At 36.8% G+C, this 17,243-nt stretch overlaps 1 long non-coding RNA gene across 1 annotated transcript; it reads left to right on the top strand.

Annotated features, from left to right (window-relative positions):
- The first annotated feature begins 8,848 nt into the window (after positions 1–8,848).
- On the top strand, positions 8,849–9,446 carry LOC131427757 (uncharacterized). The gene is made up of 3 exons (XR_009229306.1): positions 8,849–8,948; positions 9,020–9,174; positions 9,231–9,446. It is a non-coding gene; the product is annotated as an uncharacterized LOC131427757 (long non-coding RNA).
- Positions 9,447–17,243: the final 7,797 nt, after the last annotated feature.

Below are 17,243 nucleotides of genomic sequence, written 5' to 3'. Positions count from 1 at the left end.
CAGTGCGCCACATAGCTGCAAATTGCCGAAGCCAATTCAACCATTTATGTTGGTTGAAAACAACGTTTTATTTCTCTAATTCAACTAAAAAATTAGTTGAATGGAAATGAAGTGTGCCTTAGCTAAGAAATAACAGAACGTTGTATTGGTGAATTCAACTAAAAAAATAGCCATTTCAATATATATTTTATTATTATTAAGGGAATCAGAAATAAAAAATATAAATCAGCAAAAGTAAGATTTTTTTAGTTGTCTCAAAAAATAACTAACTAAAATCAGAAAATTAACTAATTTTTTCGCCAAAATGCTGATTTCGGTCTTTCCGTGTATTTTAAAAGTTTTCCATATTTTTTAATTTCCCACTACACTCCTCCTCTTAAAAATGCACTATGATAAGCCTCTGGTAGTGGACGCAACTGATCTAATGCCGTTTTTGTTCTTAGCGCTGGACCGGTGTAGTGTAGCAGTGACTATATTCGCTCCAGATTGGGTGTAATCAAGGCATCCTTTTCTTCCCTACACCGGTGTAGTGCCACCACCGTTTAAATCGAAAATGCCATTAGTTATATGTGGAATATTGTAGATTGAACGACCTCTGCCACAAAACGACGCTTATATTTTGCAGTGAGCACGATATCTCAAAAAATGATTACTATAGCTAGTTCGTGAACAAAAGGTTTTACGAAACAGATTTTTTTGCCTGATTGGCAAGTTTTTTTGTGCGTAAAATTAATATACAAATTTCGTTTCTTTGTTCCACCAGTTTTATGAAAGCAGTTGGTATACTAAATCCTTACCAAAAACCGTATTGAAAATGGCAAAAGACACTGTGTTTTTTCAAGAATTCAAGTAATCCAGTAACCAATCACAACAATTATCAGACTTATACACACGGGAACAACTTTACCTACTTTTAGATAATCGGGATAATAACCGGACTGAATAATTTTAATGAACCATGTAGAGAGAATCCTAGCGAAAATTCTACAGTTTTTGCTGGTTCATGAGGGACAAAATAGAATTCCCATATAGAAAGGCTATGCAATCACTGTGAAAAACGACTGTTTAACCGAGCAAAAATGAATGGTTCCATAGCCTGCTGAGCAATTCCAGGAATGAGTAGACGAAAAAGTGACAAAACCAGAATCGACCTTCTCCGATTTGGATGAAACTTTCCACATGGCTTCAGTATGGCAAACCATAAGTTTCGAACCGATTGAGAGATCAATCCGAACACACGACTGATTTTTGAAAAGGGCGTATGTATTTTTGCATTTCACAAAAATTGCCTTTTTCAAATCGTTGTAACTCGGAAACCGTTAATTCTACAAAAATGGCGTTCAGGAAGAAGTTGTAGGGAATCGATTGGGTTATCTAAAAACATATAAACTGAAAAAAAAATTGATTCTTTTCTCAATAATTTCAAAATATTCCAAAAAAGTTTAAAAAAAAAGAATAGTTTTAATTTTTTTTTTTGATAAATTTTATTTTAAAGCTGTTGTTAAAACCTACAGATTGATGGATATCCCATCCGTGCCTTTTGAAATATAAAGAAGTTACAGCTAAAACAATTTACAGGTATATTCGAAATTTCAAGTTCTCATTGAGAGATAATCATTTAAACAGTAGAATATTATTCTACAGGTTAAAGGCAATAAATTTGTTCATGATATCCTTTCTTCTAAAAGTAGCTGTTCTTGAGATACTTGGATATTTAATTATAACAGCATTTTTAATATTTCCAGAAATTGTTTTTTACTTGCTATATCTACAATTATTACATGCACATGAATAATTCTTAATTATATTTAAGATTTTAAGTTTTTGAAAATTGTATGAGTACTACGTGCATCGTTATTCGAATACAGTCTTGTGACGATTGTGGTTCCTGAAATCGGAACGAAAGAATGGTATTTCTGTGTCCAGGCATTTGGTATCCTTAAAAACACTACTCCACTCGGTTACACCACGTTCATATTCTTCTTGTTACACGTAACAAAAAGACATGGTCTTGAATGCATCTCGTCGTCTCTGCTCTGCCCATTCATATAATTGTTTTGCAGTTGTGATTGGGTGTTCATGTAGTTTAACCAAGCTTTCACGTCGTGCCATTCGCTTTAAATTACCCCCGAGTGCATCCCATGGTCCTTTACCATGGGCAGTTGCAAAAAATGCCACTCAGCATTAATGTTATACATTGATTTAAAATTACAGAGACTTGCCAATTTTTTTCTGTTTTTGTACTGCGAGGTAGCTCCGTCAGAAATAAATTAAACCTTAAATATAATTAAGAATTATTCATGTACATGTAATAATTGTAGATACACCAAGCAAATAAACAGTTGATGGAAAAATAAAAATAGGTGTTATAAATAAATATCCAAGTATCTCCAGAACAGCTACTTTTAGAAGAAAGGGTATCATGAACAAATTTATTTCCTTTAACCTGTAGAACAAAATTCTACTGTTTAAATGATTATCTTTCAACGAGAACTTGAAATTTCGAATATATCTGTAAACTGTTTTAGCTGTAACTTCTTCATTTTTCAAAAGGCTTGGATGGGATAGCCATCAATCTGTAGGTTTTAATAAAAGCTTTAAAGTAAAAATTATAAAAAAATCGAAACCATGATTTTTTTTAAATTTATTTGGTTCATTTTAAAATTATTGAGAGAATAAAATTACAAATTTTTTTCAGTGTATATTTTTTTTAGAGTGCTCAATCGATTCTCTACAACTTCTTCCTGAACGCCATTTTTGTAGAATTAACGGTTTCCGAATTACAACGATTTGAAAAAGGCAATTTTCGTGAAATGCAAAAATACACACGCCCTTTTAAAAACCAGTCGTGAGTCAGATTGACCTCTTAATCGGTTCAAAACTTATGGTTTGCCATACTGAAGTCATGTGCAAAGTTTCATCCAAATCGGAGAAGGTCGAGTCTGATGATCTGCTAAGCATTTCTGGAATTGCTCTGCTATTGAATTTTATCCCGATCCGACTTCCGGTTCCGGAGAACAATTTTCACAAACTAAAATTCAAATAAAAGGTCCTCTGATCCCACAACCTGCTATTGAATTTCATTTGGATCCGAGTTCCGTTCCGGAATTATATGGTAATATGTGTACACTCAATTTTCTCTGAAACGGCTCCAATGATTTACACAAACAGTGATTCAAATGAAAGGTTTCATAGTTTTCTAAAAATTTGTAGAACATTTTATTAGGATTCGACTTCCGGTTCCGAAACTAAGGTGTGATAAGTGGAAAATTACCAATTTCATTAGTATTTTTTGACGAACGATGGCCAAATACAGGTACAAATCCCCTAAAACTGTCTGATAAATTCTTCTAGTTTGCAGAACTTGTTAGTTTGTGGGCATAAAAACGTAATTCGGCACTACTGGTCCCCCTTTTCCGGAAGCACCGAAAGTGGTGAAGAAAAACTCCAAAAATAGAATTCACTTCGATTTCTCTGCGATGCTTGAACCGATTTTCACAAATCTTGATTTGAAATAAAGCTCATATTATCTTTAAATCTACTGTAAAAATTCATCCGGAGCTGACCTCCGGTTTCGCAGTTACAGGGCAATGAGTGTCAGAGTTTTCAAATCGCTATTTAGAATGACAATATGTACAACATCGGTACCTGGTGATACACCGAAACCTCCATTTACGAACTAAACGAGGGTTCGTAAAAAGAGGTAGTTCGTAAAAGAAGTTTACGTTATTTGAAATTTACTTCGTAAAGAAAGTTTTGTGTAATGAATGTGGAAAACCCCAATCACATGGCCATTTTCGGAACGGATGTGATAAGTGGGCGCAAAAAAAAGATTTTTGGGGTCGGTTCAAAATCCAAGAACTTTCTGTTTATCGATATTCCTTAAACATCCTTACAATGTGGGTATTTTCGGAACGGGACTGATGAGTAGTTGACGGAAAACGATGTTTGAAGTGGTTTGGAAATTCAAGATGGCGACTTTCGGTTTATCAATATTCCTAAAAACCCTTACAATGTGGGTATTTTTGAACCGGAATTGATGAGTAGTTGACGAAAATCGTTTTCCGTCATCTATTCATCAATCCCGTTCCGAAAATACCCATATTGTAAGGGTTTTTAAGCAATATCGATAAACCGGAAGTTGCCATCTTGTATTTCCGAACCACTTCAAACATCATTTTCCGTCATCTTCTCATCAATCCCGTTCCGAAAATACCCATATTGTAGTAATTTCCATGGAACCGGAGATTGTTTTCATTGGATGCAAAAATCTCTTTTTACGAAGTAGGTTCGTAAAAAAAGTTTGCGTTATTTAGGATTTGGTTCGTAAAAAAAGATTACGTTATTTGGGATTTGGCTCGTAAAAAGAGTTACGTAAAAAGAGGTAACGTAAAAAAAGTGTTCGTAAACGAAGGTTTGCGTGTACTAAGGAAGAAGAAAACACAAACCAAACGATGCGTGCTTTACTCTTTTTCGTATACGCTATAAAGAAAACGAAACGGTTACGGATGTCTGCTACTAGTGTGTGATATTGATGAAAGACGGTGCTGCGGTTGATAAAATTTTTAGCAATTTTATGATAAGTGCGAACGAAAGAATAAAAGAATGTAAAACCAAGTTAAAATAAATGATATGAAAAATAAAATAAAATAATGTCAATGAATTGAAGTTAGTTTATTTGAAAAAATGTGCAATTTTCACATCCGGTAGTACAGTAATACCGTGCCGGTGGTGTAGTGATGTCAATAATAATAATAATAATAATAATAATAATAATAATAATAATAATAATAATAATAATAATAATAATAATAATACTAATATTAATATTAATAATAATAATAATAATATTAATAATAATAATAATAATAATAATAATAATAATAATAATAATAATAATAATAATAATAATAATAATAATCCTACTACATGTTTTATGCTTTTGATTCATGCTGTTTAGCTTGACTTACATATGCAAAAGTAACAGAAACGCAGGTTCGTTTCGTTTGTTAGATTTCGTTCAATTGGTTAAATCGAAATAGAGCATGAGATAATAAGTCTAGGTTTAACTAGGTTCAAAACTGTTCCAATTTGGAGGTCATATTTGTTGCTGGCAAACAAACCAAACTCGGCTATTCCGGTCATCTGAATCCGGTTTCGGAAGAAGAGGAATGGTGATTAAAAACAGCAAAAAGGATCTCACTCAGTTTCCTTAAGATGGCCGAAATCGATTTTCGCAAACCTATAGGAAAAGTCTTACAGTTTCATACGGAATTCCTAAATTTGTTGTGCGTACTACTTTCGGTTCTGGAACTACAGGGTAAAAAGAATTTGTAGAGTTTGTTAGATGAAATCCGAATAAACCTTCCTATTTATATTCAATGAACAGTTGTTTTTGCGAATTACCCAGTAATATGATGTTATGAGCAAGGGTGCGAAAATTGCACATTTTTTTAAACTGTCGCCAAGCGTAAGACAGTCTCTGCCAACGATACGCGCAGCTGCTACGTTCAACAGTAGCCAACACGCAATGAGAGAGCTTGGCGCAATCATAAGAGCCACGAGCACGACACACGACAGTAATACTGAGAGCAGTTAATTTTGTTGCACTCTCTCACAGTAGTCAAAGCCACAGCGTGCGCTTCGTGGTAGTGTATGTACATACTGGATAAGTAGCTGCTATGTTCATTTTCGGTCACGGGTTTTGAGAATGTCACGAGCACAAAATGTCATGACATTTCCATAACTGGACTGTTATATCCGCTGTAATCGATCTGTAGCGATAAATTAAGTGCGAACGGCGTTGTTTTCATTACCGGTTCAATTTCAGTTTTGAAAAAATTCAATCACAAAGCTTGTTCAAGCAGATGTTATTATATTACAACTATTCACTGAAATTTCACACACGAGGAATCAGAAGCGCAGCTTTTGCCTTTCTAGTATGACGCAAAGGCAAGAAATCTTACAGCAGAGACAATAGATCTTGCACTCCGGTTACTTCTACAATTCTGGTATATGCTAAACGGGGTTCAATAGTTTGATCGAAAAAGTGCATTGGAGTAAATCAACCAACTGTAAATAAAACAAAATCACTGCCAAAACGAATCCAAGTTCTTGAAGTCAAAGCATTTACTTTGCTTTTCTCTCTGAACCGCTTCCTTCCAACGGTAGTGCAGAGAAACAAAACACGTAAGGATACAAAAAAACCGTCTGCATTGGGAAGCAAGACGTTCTTGTGCATGTCCCCCTAAACCTCATGAGAATCGACATAAAACGAATTTCAAAGTTGAGCCTCTCTCGAAAGTTGTTGAATTTGGGCCACTGTTTATTGTGGCTAGCCGTTCTCAGATTGAAAAGAGTAGAACAGCTATCGATGAGAGCAAACGGCGACATTCACGAGAGAAAATGTCATAAAACCTATGACATTTTTCATCTGCTACATTCGCGGCGAAGTACAATCGGCGACTGCTGTCATTTGTGCGGTTTGACTGTCTGCTGTTTCGTGTCATTCTCCAATACCGTTCGCAACCCTGGTTATGAGTAATATGAGAAAGGCATTATTAGTGCCATCCTGTACCATCAATCGGTGTCATCTCAAGTGAGGGGACGCCATCTAGAAACATTAGTTTTTGACTCAACTTTGGAAATCTTACGTGGTCAGATTTAAAAATCGCCAAGTTATTGACATTAGCTGAAGCGTTCGCAAGTAAGTCCGTAAGAGGCATATTATCGATTGGCAGAAGCGATTTGAGAAAATCCAGGACTGTCAGTTTATGATTATGGTGATTATGAAACCAGCACCATAAGAAGGATTTGCCAGTGAAATGTAATTCGTTCTTTTCGGACCATAAAGCAATCAAAAAGTCAAAAAGTTTCACATCGTTTCACAGGTTCTTATAAACAGAGATGGAATTTTACTAGAGTGGTACACCAGGGCGTAGGTTTCAATTAAACACTGCGGATACATTTGCTACGCTCCACTCAAAGAGGAAAGCGCACTTCTTCTCAGTGTCCAGACAGACAGACTTTGAGTGCGTGCTTGTGTTGAAAGAAGCTGGTGCGAGAGAATAACATTCTCTTCGTACGAATCGCTCTCACGTGCTCTCGCCTAAATACACCCAAGTGACCACTGGCGCGTGATGGTGAGCGAACACTTCTGTGAACTTCAATCAATAGAGAGTCTGGCATTGCTATAAAAATTTTGCAATGAAAACCGAAAATTTAACGATAAATTGTTTTATTTTGCTGATTTTGCGTGTCCCACGCTTCTTCTACGAAAACCATACACCAGAGTGCTCACCGGCGTGTACACCTCTGTGAAAACCTCAGAGAATTTATTAGCTCTGCTCTAGCACTTTGGTGCAATTCAGTGGAGGAGGTAAAAAGAAATAAACAAACGCACTCATGATGCGTGCACACTTTATACAACAGTGGTGTATATATGTGAAAGAGAAGAGCTCTCGTTGAAATTGTCAGTGCGAGGGGAGAAATTTTTCTTGCTCTTCGTCACACAGAGGAAATGGACATCTCTGCTTATAAAATGCAAAGAATGCATCTTCATGGACGATGAAACGTACGTGAACAATGACTCTTCCCGGACAAACGTTCTGTAAAGCCACTAGTCGAGGTTATACTTCTAGTAAGTTCAAATTCGTTTTTGCCGACAAATTCGCAAGAAATTTTATGATCTAGTAAGATTTTTGCAGCTGTGGATAAAAAATTGATAGTATTCGAAACAAAGTTCGAGACTTCAAAAAAGCCAATCGGTATGTTCATTATGGGCATTATTATTTAATAAACATGGATATACTTCAGTTTTTCAGATATTGAATCACTCAATCTTAAAAAAAAAGTTAAAGCCGGGGTAAAAAACAACAACAAACAAACAACACAAAAAAAAGTTTTCAAATGAACCTAACATTATATAAAGTGGTATAAGAGTTTGAGCAGATTAATAGTTCTTTGAAAGGTGCACACAACACTAGGAGCCTTCGAAGATCCAATCAAAAATTGGTTTTCCAGGCACTCTGTATCCATTCTATAGAGAAAGACAAAACATTTTATTTGAAAGACTTGATATCCATCTTAAAATGATTCGTGAATTTTAGAAGTCCATCTCCAGCTAATTTGTGCTCAAAGTTCCACAACAGATGTTAAGAATATAACACATAATTTCAATCGTTGTAATTAAAATTCTTCTAGAGAAAAAATTGATATATTCAGATAGTAAACCAGAGCGTATGCGTGTGGATGACTTAATTATCATAACAAAAAGAGCTGCATATAAATTGTTTTTCTGCAAAGCATGTCGAACAATTTAATTCACATTAATCAATTGAATGAAAAACACATCTGGAAACCCAAACACACTGTTCGAACGTTATTGTTAAAGTAAATCGTCCTCGCCGAAAAACTCACCAAACAATATCATTATTTTTTTTTCTCGCTCATCGCCTCATTCAACCGCCAACCAGTAAACCGGCGTGAGCTGGGGGTTCGGAAACTTCGGAAATAAATGAGTTTACGGGACTATCACAGTTCCGGGTGAAAAAAACGAGGATTTCATTGGATTGTATTCACTGTCCAGACCGCGGTGGGTGGTTAGGGTGATTTAAATACTCAGTTTTTCTTTTTTGCTACTGGTAGCCCTCGCTTTCCAAGCACTGAACAATTGCGTTTCGTTGGTGAGGCAAGTGTGTGGATGCCCGAGTCGGAAAAACGTTGCCCTCCGACAATGGAACGATTTGACCGGGACTGCAATGTTTACTGTTTTTTTTTTCAAGTCCATTATATCCAACTGAAACGGTGACAGCAGTCCGATGTCCACTATATAAATAACGGTTGGTCGCACAGGTTTGTGGTTAAATATTTGTGAGCTAGTCTGGTCCGGACGTCGTAGAGAGTTCAGGATTTCACCACATTTTCAGGGAGGTGTCGTATACAAACAGGTGAGAAATTTATGTCAAACCCAGAATAAACCTCAAGAAGACCACAGAGAGTAATAGACTTTTTGCCTCAGGACCGTCGTACTCGAGAGCAGTGTTCAGTGCATCAGCTATCAGCAGATTAAATATGAACCGGAGAGTTTCGTTTATCTTAGTTTTACTAGCGGTGGTTTGTTCCATTGCAGTTTCTGGACATAACAGAAACTGCACTGCCTCCAACAGCACTGTGGTATGTGAGTTTAGTAGTCATTTCATTTAATTATGTTGATGATATTCTTAAACCAGATTCCTTGTCCACCGAGAAATGGTTCCGGTAACCACGGACATGGTTGGGAGGGAGGACCACCACCACCGAGGCCCCAGCCAGCAGTTCAACGAGGCTTCGTCACTGGACTACTTGAGAAGAGTGTCGAGAACGGATCCGAATAAATATTTTAGTATGTCACATACCAATCGCATCTAGATTGTGAGGGTGAAATAGAGGGATTATTGGTCAAATAAGTTTAGTGTTTGTTTCAATACATGTATTTAGAAGTTTAGAAGCCGTTCCACAAACCTGATCAGTCGTTTCACCGATGACGAGTTGCAAATCATGTTAATCATCGCTATTTAATGTATTTAAAAAACCTGTTTTAATCCACCTACTGGTGTAATGATGCCTTTCTCCTATCAATCATACTATCATATATAATACTGTGGTATTCTTCAAAATAATTTTCTTCGATTGTTAAAAGAATAACCGAGATCGGTTTGTTTGACCGTCTACTGATAAAAACTATCAATTGGAAAAGATTTGAGGTCGATTTAGAATATTTTTTAAGGTTTTTCCCCATTTTCAGTGATGGTATACAATTTTTAACTCACTTTAACCTATATTTTCCGTTCCGGAAGTCGGATCCGCATGAAATTCAGGAACTATGTATGGGACCACAGAACCTTTCATTTGAAGTTTGTGAAAATCGGTCGGGCCATCTATGAGAAAAGTTAGAACACATATTTTCTTTTTTTTGCACATTTTACCCCATAACTCCCGAGCCGGAAGTCGGATCTAAATAATATTCGGGAATTTTTATGAGACCTCAAGACCTTTCAATTAAATCTAAATTTGTGAAAATCGGTTCATTTATCTCCGAGAATAGTTAGTGCAAAAAAACGTTAAATACACACATACGCACATACACACATACACACACATACACACACAAACATTTTGCGTACTCGATGAACTGAGTCGAATGGTATATGACACTCGGCCCTCCGGGCCTCGGTTCAAAAGTCGGTTTTTACAGTGATTGCATAACCTTTCTATATGAGAAAGGCAAAACAGTTGAATCTCACTTAGCATATTCTTTAGACGGATCATCCTCAGCACATCAAATTGTGCTATAGCTTCGAATACCAAATTGTTACAATGTCAATTTTGCAGACACTTACTGAGAGGTTTCTAATTAAAGCATCTGAAATATCATCTTAAGTTCGTGCACGCATCGAAAATTACTTACGGTCGAGACGACGGAAACAAATACAACAAAGTGCACGAAATGGACAAATACGATTCAACAATGCCTGAAATTTGGCCTACAAGACCAAACTCAATTTGTATTTACTTCAAGGCGCTACAAAGTTAGACCAGCAGCAAACGAAATTGATATCTTACTTAAAGAACGAATGCATCTAAACGCAATCAATCTCTACGATGGTTAAATTCTATGGATTTGAATTTGAGTCAATACCGCATCCACCATATTTGCCAGATTCAGCTCCAAACGACTAATTTATGTTCCCAACTTTGAAAACGAATATTAATACAAAGAGATTTGAATCGATGCGATTTTTGAAGCTGAGGATAAATAGTAACCTTGGAATGATGGAGCAATCGTATAGTTTGCCAAGGAGAATAAAGCTTGTTCGCGACAAAATCTGTACAGATTAAATTTGGAATGAAACAAATTTACTGTTAGTTAAATCCAAAATTGTAATTATTGTTAAGATGAATAATAATGCACAATTAAATGAATAAAGAATGCATTCATTTAATTGTGCATTATAAATCATCTTAACAATAATTACAATTACTTAGTTAGACTGCATGAAGAAACTTCAATTTTTTTAGTTTACTGAAGCCATTAGGGTCTGTACAGACTTCTCTGCAACCGATTTAGCAGCTTTTGTCCAAGATTTTCCAAATTTTTCTTTTATTGTATCTTGTAGTTTATTTTGAGAGAGTTCTGTCTTCACGACAGCCCAATACCGCTCGATTGGTCGCAACACCGGACAGTTATGTGGATTTGCCTCCTTCGGTACAACATGGACTCTATTCGCTTTAAACATCTTTGGTATTGTGACAAGATGCTAAATCAGGCCACAATAGCAATGGAAGGTTTTTTTTTTGAAGAGAGGGTTCAAGGGATGGTTCAAAATGTGGGAGGGGGGGTTCAATGGGGGTAGGTTCAAGGGAAGGAGTATGGGATTCAAGGGAGGGAGGAGGTTTCAAACGGTGGGGAACGCGCAAAAATTTGAAAGAAATGTCAAGTTTTTTGCACTTTTAAATAATAAGTACACTCTTAGAAAAAATGAAATTTACACTTGACGTAAATTCAAGTATACCGTAATTTCTTCGGTGATGACACAATATTACATCTACTAACATTTGCGTCTGTATCGTTGTAAACTTCAGTTAAATTAACTGTGAAGTTAATGATATGACTTATCTTTTTATGCTATGTATTATGAATGTAAGTGAATCGCGACGCTCCTTTTATGTGCATCTAAGAAGATGCAACATTTTTTAAGTGTGTACTCTATGGTTCATGGAACTTAATATTGTCAAATCTTCCAAGGGGGGGGGGGCTCCGCACGAGCCTAGGCTCTGTGATTTCTGCGCTGCGTAATACTGATCAATCATGACTACATAATGATGATAGACAAGTCTCAAAAGCCAGTAAAACTAATGTTTTTACGATTCCCACAGATTTGTTATTCGACTTTAAAAAAAATCGGAATGTGAATATATGTATATGAACTAAAAAATGCAACGAATAAACAAAAAGGAACAAGTTAAACCATAGTTAAATCAATCATTTCGTGCAACTAACTCCTCTCCAAATAGGCCTCAGAATCGGTTCATCGCTGGCTACTTAGAGGGGCTTCTCGAACAAGTTGTGTAGGGTACTTCCTCCAATCTAAATTTTAAATAAGCAAATGAATGTTTGAGTGCGCTGTTGGATTTTCCTTGAATGTAACACTGCTATTGGTGGAGAAGTCGGACGAATCAGGGTCGTCCAGCATTACCATTAGTTGCAACGAAAACTGGCGTCGGTTTTGTTGTTAGAACTACAACTGAACGAATTTTAAATGTCTCTAAATGTGCAAATAAACAATAGAAACTTCCACTCATTAACCTATCTTCAGGACACGAGCGCCAGATAATTAATGGACTGTTGTTCTGGGTTCAGATTCTTATCTAGGCGAGTACACTTAGTGGTTCATGCAAACATTTGTCGTCTTAAGGTCTATCCGAACTAGGTCAATCCGACCGATTCGGACTCTCCGGCACCGACTTTTTTCCGGCTTCGGGTATTGCTGAGCTGTACAGCTGCAGAACTCGGATCGGTCGGATCAGCCCAATGCGGGGAAACCTTTAGACTTGTTTCCCGTCCTCTTGATTTTTTTGTTATGCTGCTCGCTATCTACTTCTACCAACTGCTTTGCCTTAGTGCGTAGACAATTGCATGCTTTATTTATCGACTAGTTTGTTCGGACGAGTGTTTTGATATCATTTTTAACGGAAACTTGGCTAAGCAAAAATACTCTATCGATACAAGCATTCGGTAGCAACTACGAAGTACTTCGAACTAATCGCAATAGTAACAAAAATATCGATGATGGTGTTCTTGTTGCTATTCGTAGTCGTATGAAAACTCAACTTTTTCCGATTGCTTCTGAGAACAACGTTGAACAGGTATCAATAAAGATTAATCTCAATAGCTCATCATTATTTCTCTGTGTGGTTTATCTTCCACCGGACCGGATACGTGACCTGTAACTGATTGATGTGCGTGTCCTATCGATTGAAGAAATTACCTCTGTTCATATGCGACCTACTGACGAAATTCGTATAATTGGTTATTTCAATTTTCCCGGCCTGAAATGGTACCCCGCTTGCAATCATTTCACACTGGCATCACGAACTTTCTTGACCGATACAGTCTCAACCTATTACGTCAAATGAATCACGTTCAAAATGAGAAAGATAGAATTCTTGAGTTAATCCAATTTTGCACCTATAATTATCGCAAGACCCTTTCCTCTGGTTAAATCCATTAGGCAACACCCTCTTCTGCACATTGTACTTGAATCATATGGATCGTCGCACGACCGATATATATCTTACATCGTCAGCTACGATTTCAAAAAAGCCAACTACAACACCCAAGTAACAACAACGCATTATATACCTACATTAGTTCCACCTTATATAAATTCAGTGCGACTCTCCATAAATTCCATGAAACATTAAGAATTTTTATATTGTAAATATAGAGTGGAAATGGGCACTTATACGACTAATAAAAGCTTATATGTGTATAACATGTTAATTGCATTTATAATTCTGAAATACAGTATATAGTTCTTCTTTATCGATTCAATCATTGCATCCCAAATAACAATCGAACCTTTTTATATATATACTGCACGTAAGACAGATATAAGACCACTAAGTCGTATGTCTGCTTTATTTTTGTTTATGTAATGTATGTAGGACTTGTAACGTAAAAATTTATGAAACATCAGCAATTCATTGAAAAACTTGAAAAATAATATGGAATTTGTCAGTGCGAGAAGGGCAAGTATTAAACCAGTCCGAGACATCTGTTCGAAATCAACAGTTCGAAAAAGATTGGAAAAAAGTGTCAAAACTTGTCGCCAAGAAGTCTACGCGGAATTTAATATGGAACGTTCGCAAGAAGGTGCGCCAGCTAGTCTACAATGGCTAAGTAGCAAATGTTGAGAATAATATTCTGTTGTTGTAGTCTAATATTATCAGTATATCAAATAAAATTTGAACATCTCACACTTGTGAATTATTTACAGCGAAATCGAAGTGCGTCCATACTTTCTGGGACAGTCTTTATTGTTGCCGATATCCGTCTTCTTTTCGTTGCTAGTTGTTGTAGATGCACCTTGTTGTACATTGGTTGCAACTGCTGGTTGGTTGGAGGGTAAGTTGTTGACTGCAGCTGGTGTACTTTGTTCTATAGGGGATGATGATGGATTCGTTGAAGGGGATGCTTCATTGTTGTTGGTGGCTGTCACAGGTGTACTGCGGTTGATTGGGGTTTGTGTGAAGGAAGCACCGTTGTAGTTGTCTCGTTGTCCAGTTTATCACATGGCTTACCGTAGTGAGCAGCTTTTTGGCAATATTGACATGTGGCCATCTGTGTGCCATCTGATTGTCATAGGTAACAAGTGATTTGCACGGAATTCTGGTATCTTGACCGAAAATCACATAAGAAGGTATAGCCTCCTTCAAGTGTATGCGTAATAAACGTAAGCCATTTAGAATACCGGGGAATAAATTCTTCCACTTTTCATTTTCGATAGAGAGAATCTCTCCGCATTGAGACATAGTTTTGCGAATATATGAATCGGTGACGCTTGAGGGAAGATCATGCACACGCACTATCTTCCATATATACTGGAATGGTGTACTTAATGTTCTCGTGCTCCACATAGTGCACATTGTTATTGTCTTTTTCGAATTGAATTGCATCCAACTCTTTATAAATCTCAATGTAAATAACATTATTTTTCTTATTGCATTGAAGTAAATGCACACGTTTAATGTCAAGATGCATTTGCTCCTTAAGCAAACCTTCAAGTTCTCGTATCGAAGGTCGAATTTTGCACTGCCTGAAGTCAACAACAATTGTATTCTTTCGTGTCGGTGGTAGCTTTTGTTCGTTTGGTTCACTCATTTCGAGGTCCTTCTATTGTTCACTACACAATACTGTACTTGCTTTCTTCCGTCCCGAACGTAAGCGGTTTCGTTTTATCGACTGACTTTGATGAGATGTTAAAGCGAACTCCATTGTCTGAAGTTGATCCTTGGGCCACGGTAACATACTGCGCATTGTAAGTGGATATCGGAAAAAGATTTTACTTCTGTTTTACCGACAGCTATTATATTTGTATACAAAACTAAATTTAGACTAGCTTTAAGTTGAAAATTTTTTCAACCCTAACACATTGATTTAATGTAACAATTCAATTTCTATGCACTGTTATTGATAATGCTTGATTGTAACAAAATATAGCATTAAATGCCAATATAGAGCATGACAAAAAGCTTTTGTAAGATAATGCTTCATTATGTTTTGAATGCATATTTAATGCACGCTGCTTTTAAGCATGTTGAATTAATGTGCTTCTACATTAACGATGTTATGCTAAAGTTGTAAATGTGCAATGATATAACGCATATGGTTACTTGGGTAGTATCATTGTTTTTCTTTCTAACTTGACCTGTAGTGAAATTCTTGGCAACGACGATGTTAACCTTGCGACTTAAACCTTTTCTAACGTTATGACGTATGCAATTGATCAATACGTTACTAAGCGAACTAACCAGCTTTTCAAACAGGTTTTGTGGCAAATCACAGAGCTAATACGATTGAAAAGCTTGAAGAAATATTCGAAGAATGGTGGTTTAGTGCTTCGATAAAATTACATACAAATAAACAAAGTATAAAAAATATGGACAAGCGTTGCTATTCGAACCATTTACGTGATGTGCAGAAGAGTCCCGGGTTGGCGGTTCAATGCATAGGGCACTGGTCTTACAAACCAGTTGTCGTATGTTCGAGCCCCGACCTGGAAGGATTCGTAGTGTCAGTAGAATAGTAGCACCAGCCATGCAATGGTTTCTGTACACTCTGAATCGGCTGCGAAGTCTGTTGAAACAGAAGGCCGAATTCCACTACAGGAATGTAATACCAAGGCTTTGTTTTGCAGAGTAGTCTAAAGTCTGGTCCAGTGGTATTACTTCCCTTAGCGCCATCTCCAAATTGTTTGAATTAGTAGTTCTCAAACCAATTTTCGATCAATGTGAATCAATATCGTGGAAACTCAGCACGGATTCATGCCGAAACACTCCACTGCTACTAACGTTCTATCTTTTACGACGCACATGTCTGTCTAACGATTTAACGGATCTCTCCGCAGCTTTCGGTCAATCACGCTATCACGATCGCTAAACTGGATAGACTGGGTTTCGATCCCAGTATTCTTCGTTGGACACAATCCCATCTATACAATCGACGGCTTGCTGTTAAAATCAATGACAGTCTATTGCAGGAGTTCTTTACTTTTTCCGGAATACCTCCAGGTAGCCATCTCGGCCCACTGATTTTTTTCCTGTATTTTAACGATGTAAATTGTTACACGAAAGTCCCACGACTATCTTTTGCTGATGACATAAAAAAGTTCAGCATCAAATGGTCATTTTTTCGAGGTTCTGCAAGATCAACCGTATGACTTTGAACATTAGCAAATGCTCTATTATTACGTTCACTTGTAAGAAAGACCCTTTGCGGTTTGATTATTGTCATCGTGATGCAGCGATTAAAAGATTCACATGTGATTTGTTATGAGAACTGCTATGCATTTCACAAATATGAACTGTTTGAAGTTGCTCTACTGTTCACTTGTTCACTCAACAATTGAATACTGCTCGGTACTATGGAACCCTCACTACCTCAGTGGTATTCTTAGAACCGAATCAATTCAACGCCGTTTCGTTTGTTTTGTTCTTCGCCAAATGCCTTGGAATAACCCTCATCAGTTGCCGAGATACAGCCATGAAGCCATGGAATGCTTATCAATACTTTTCAAGTGCACCGTGATTTGTTCCATGCAATGCTGATTCTCGATGTCCTCACGAACAATATTGATTGCCCAGCACTTCTTAGAGCGGAGAGCTGGCATCACTGGGAGTACGATGCGGTGCCCAAGCGTTGCTCACAGAAAAGTCCAATTTCAATGTGTATCAAACAACTTATAGTATAGTAATAGGTCAAAACAGTTATTTTGAGGGATAGTTCAGCTTTGACAAGTGTGTGTTTTGATTAGTGAAAAGTGTTAAAAGTGTTAGTTATTGATTAGTCCTTGAAGCTGAAAATCTAAAATTAGTTTGAAGCAACCCATATGCGAGTGTTTAGTTCGTTTCATTTTTCCAGTACTGGTGTGTCATTTCGCTTACAGCATTGCGAATAGAAGAAGCAGGATACTGGTGAGCAA

Source organism: Malaya genurostris, chromosome 2 (assembly GCF_030247185.1).
Source record: "Malaya genurostris strain Urasoe2022 chromosome 2, Malgen_1.1, whole genome shotgun sequence".
Taxonomy (NCBI): Eukaryota; Metazoa; Arthropoda; class Insecta; order Diptera; family Culicidae; genus Malaya; species Malaya genurostris.
This window is presented reverse-complemented; position numbering and strand designations above follow the sequence as displayed.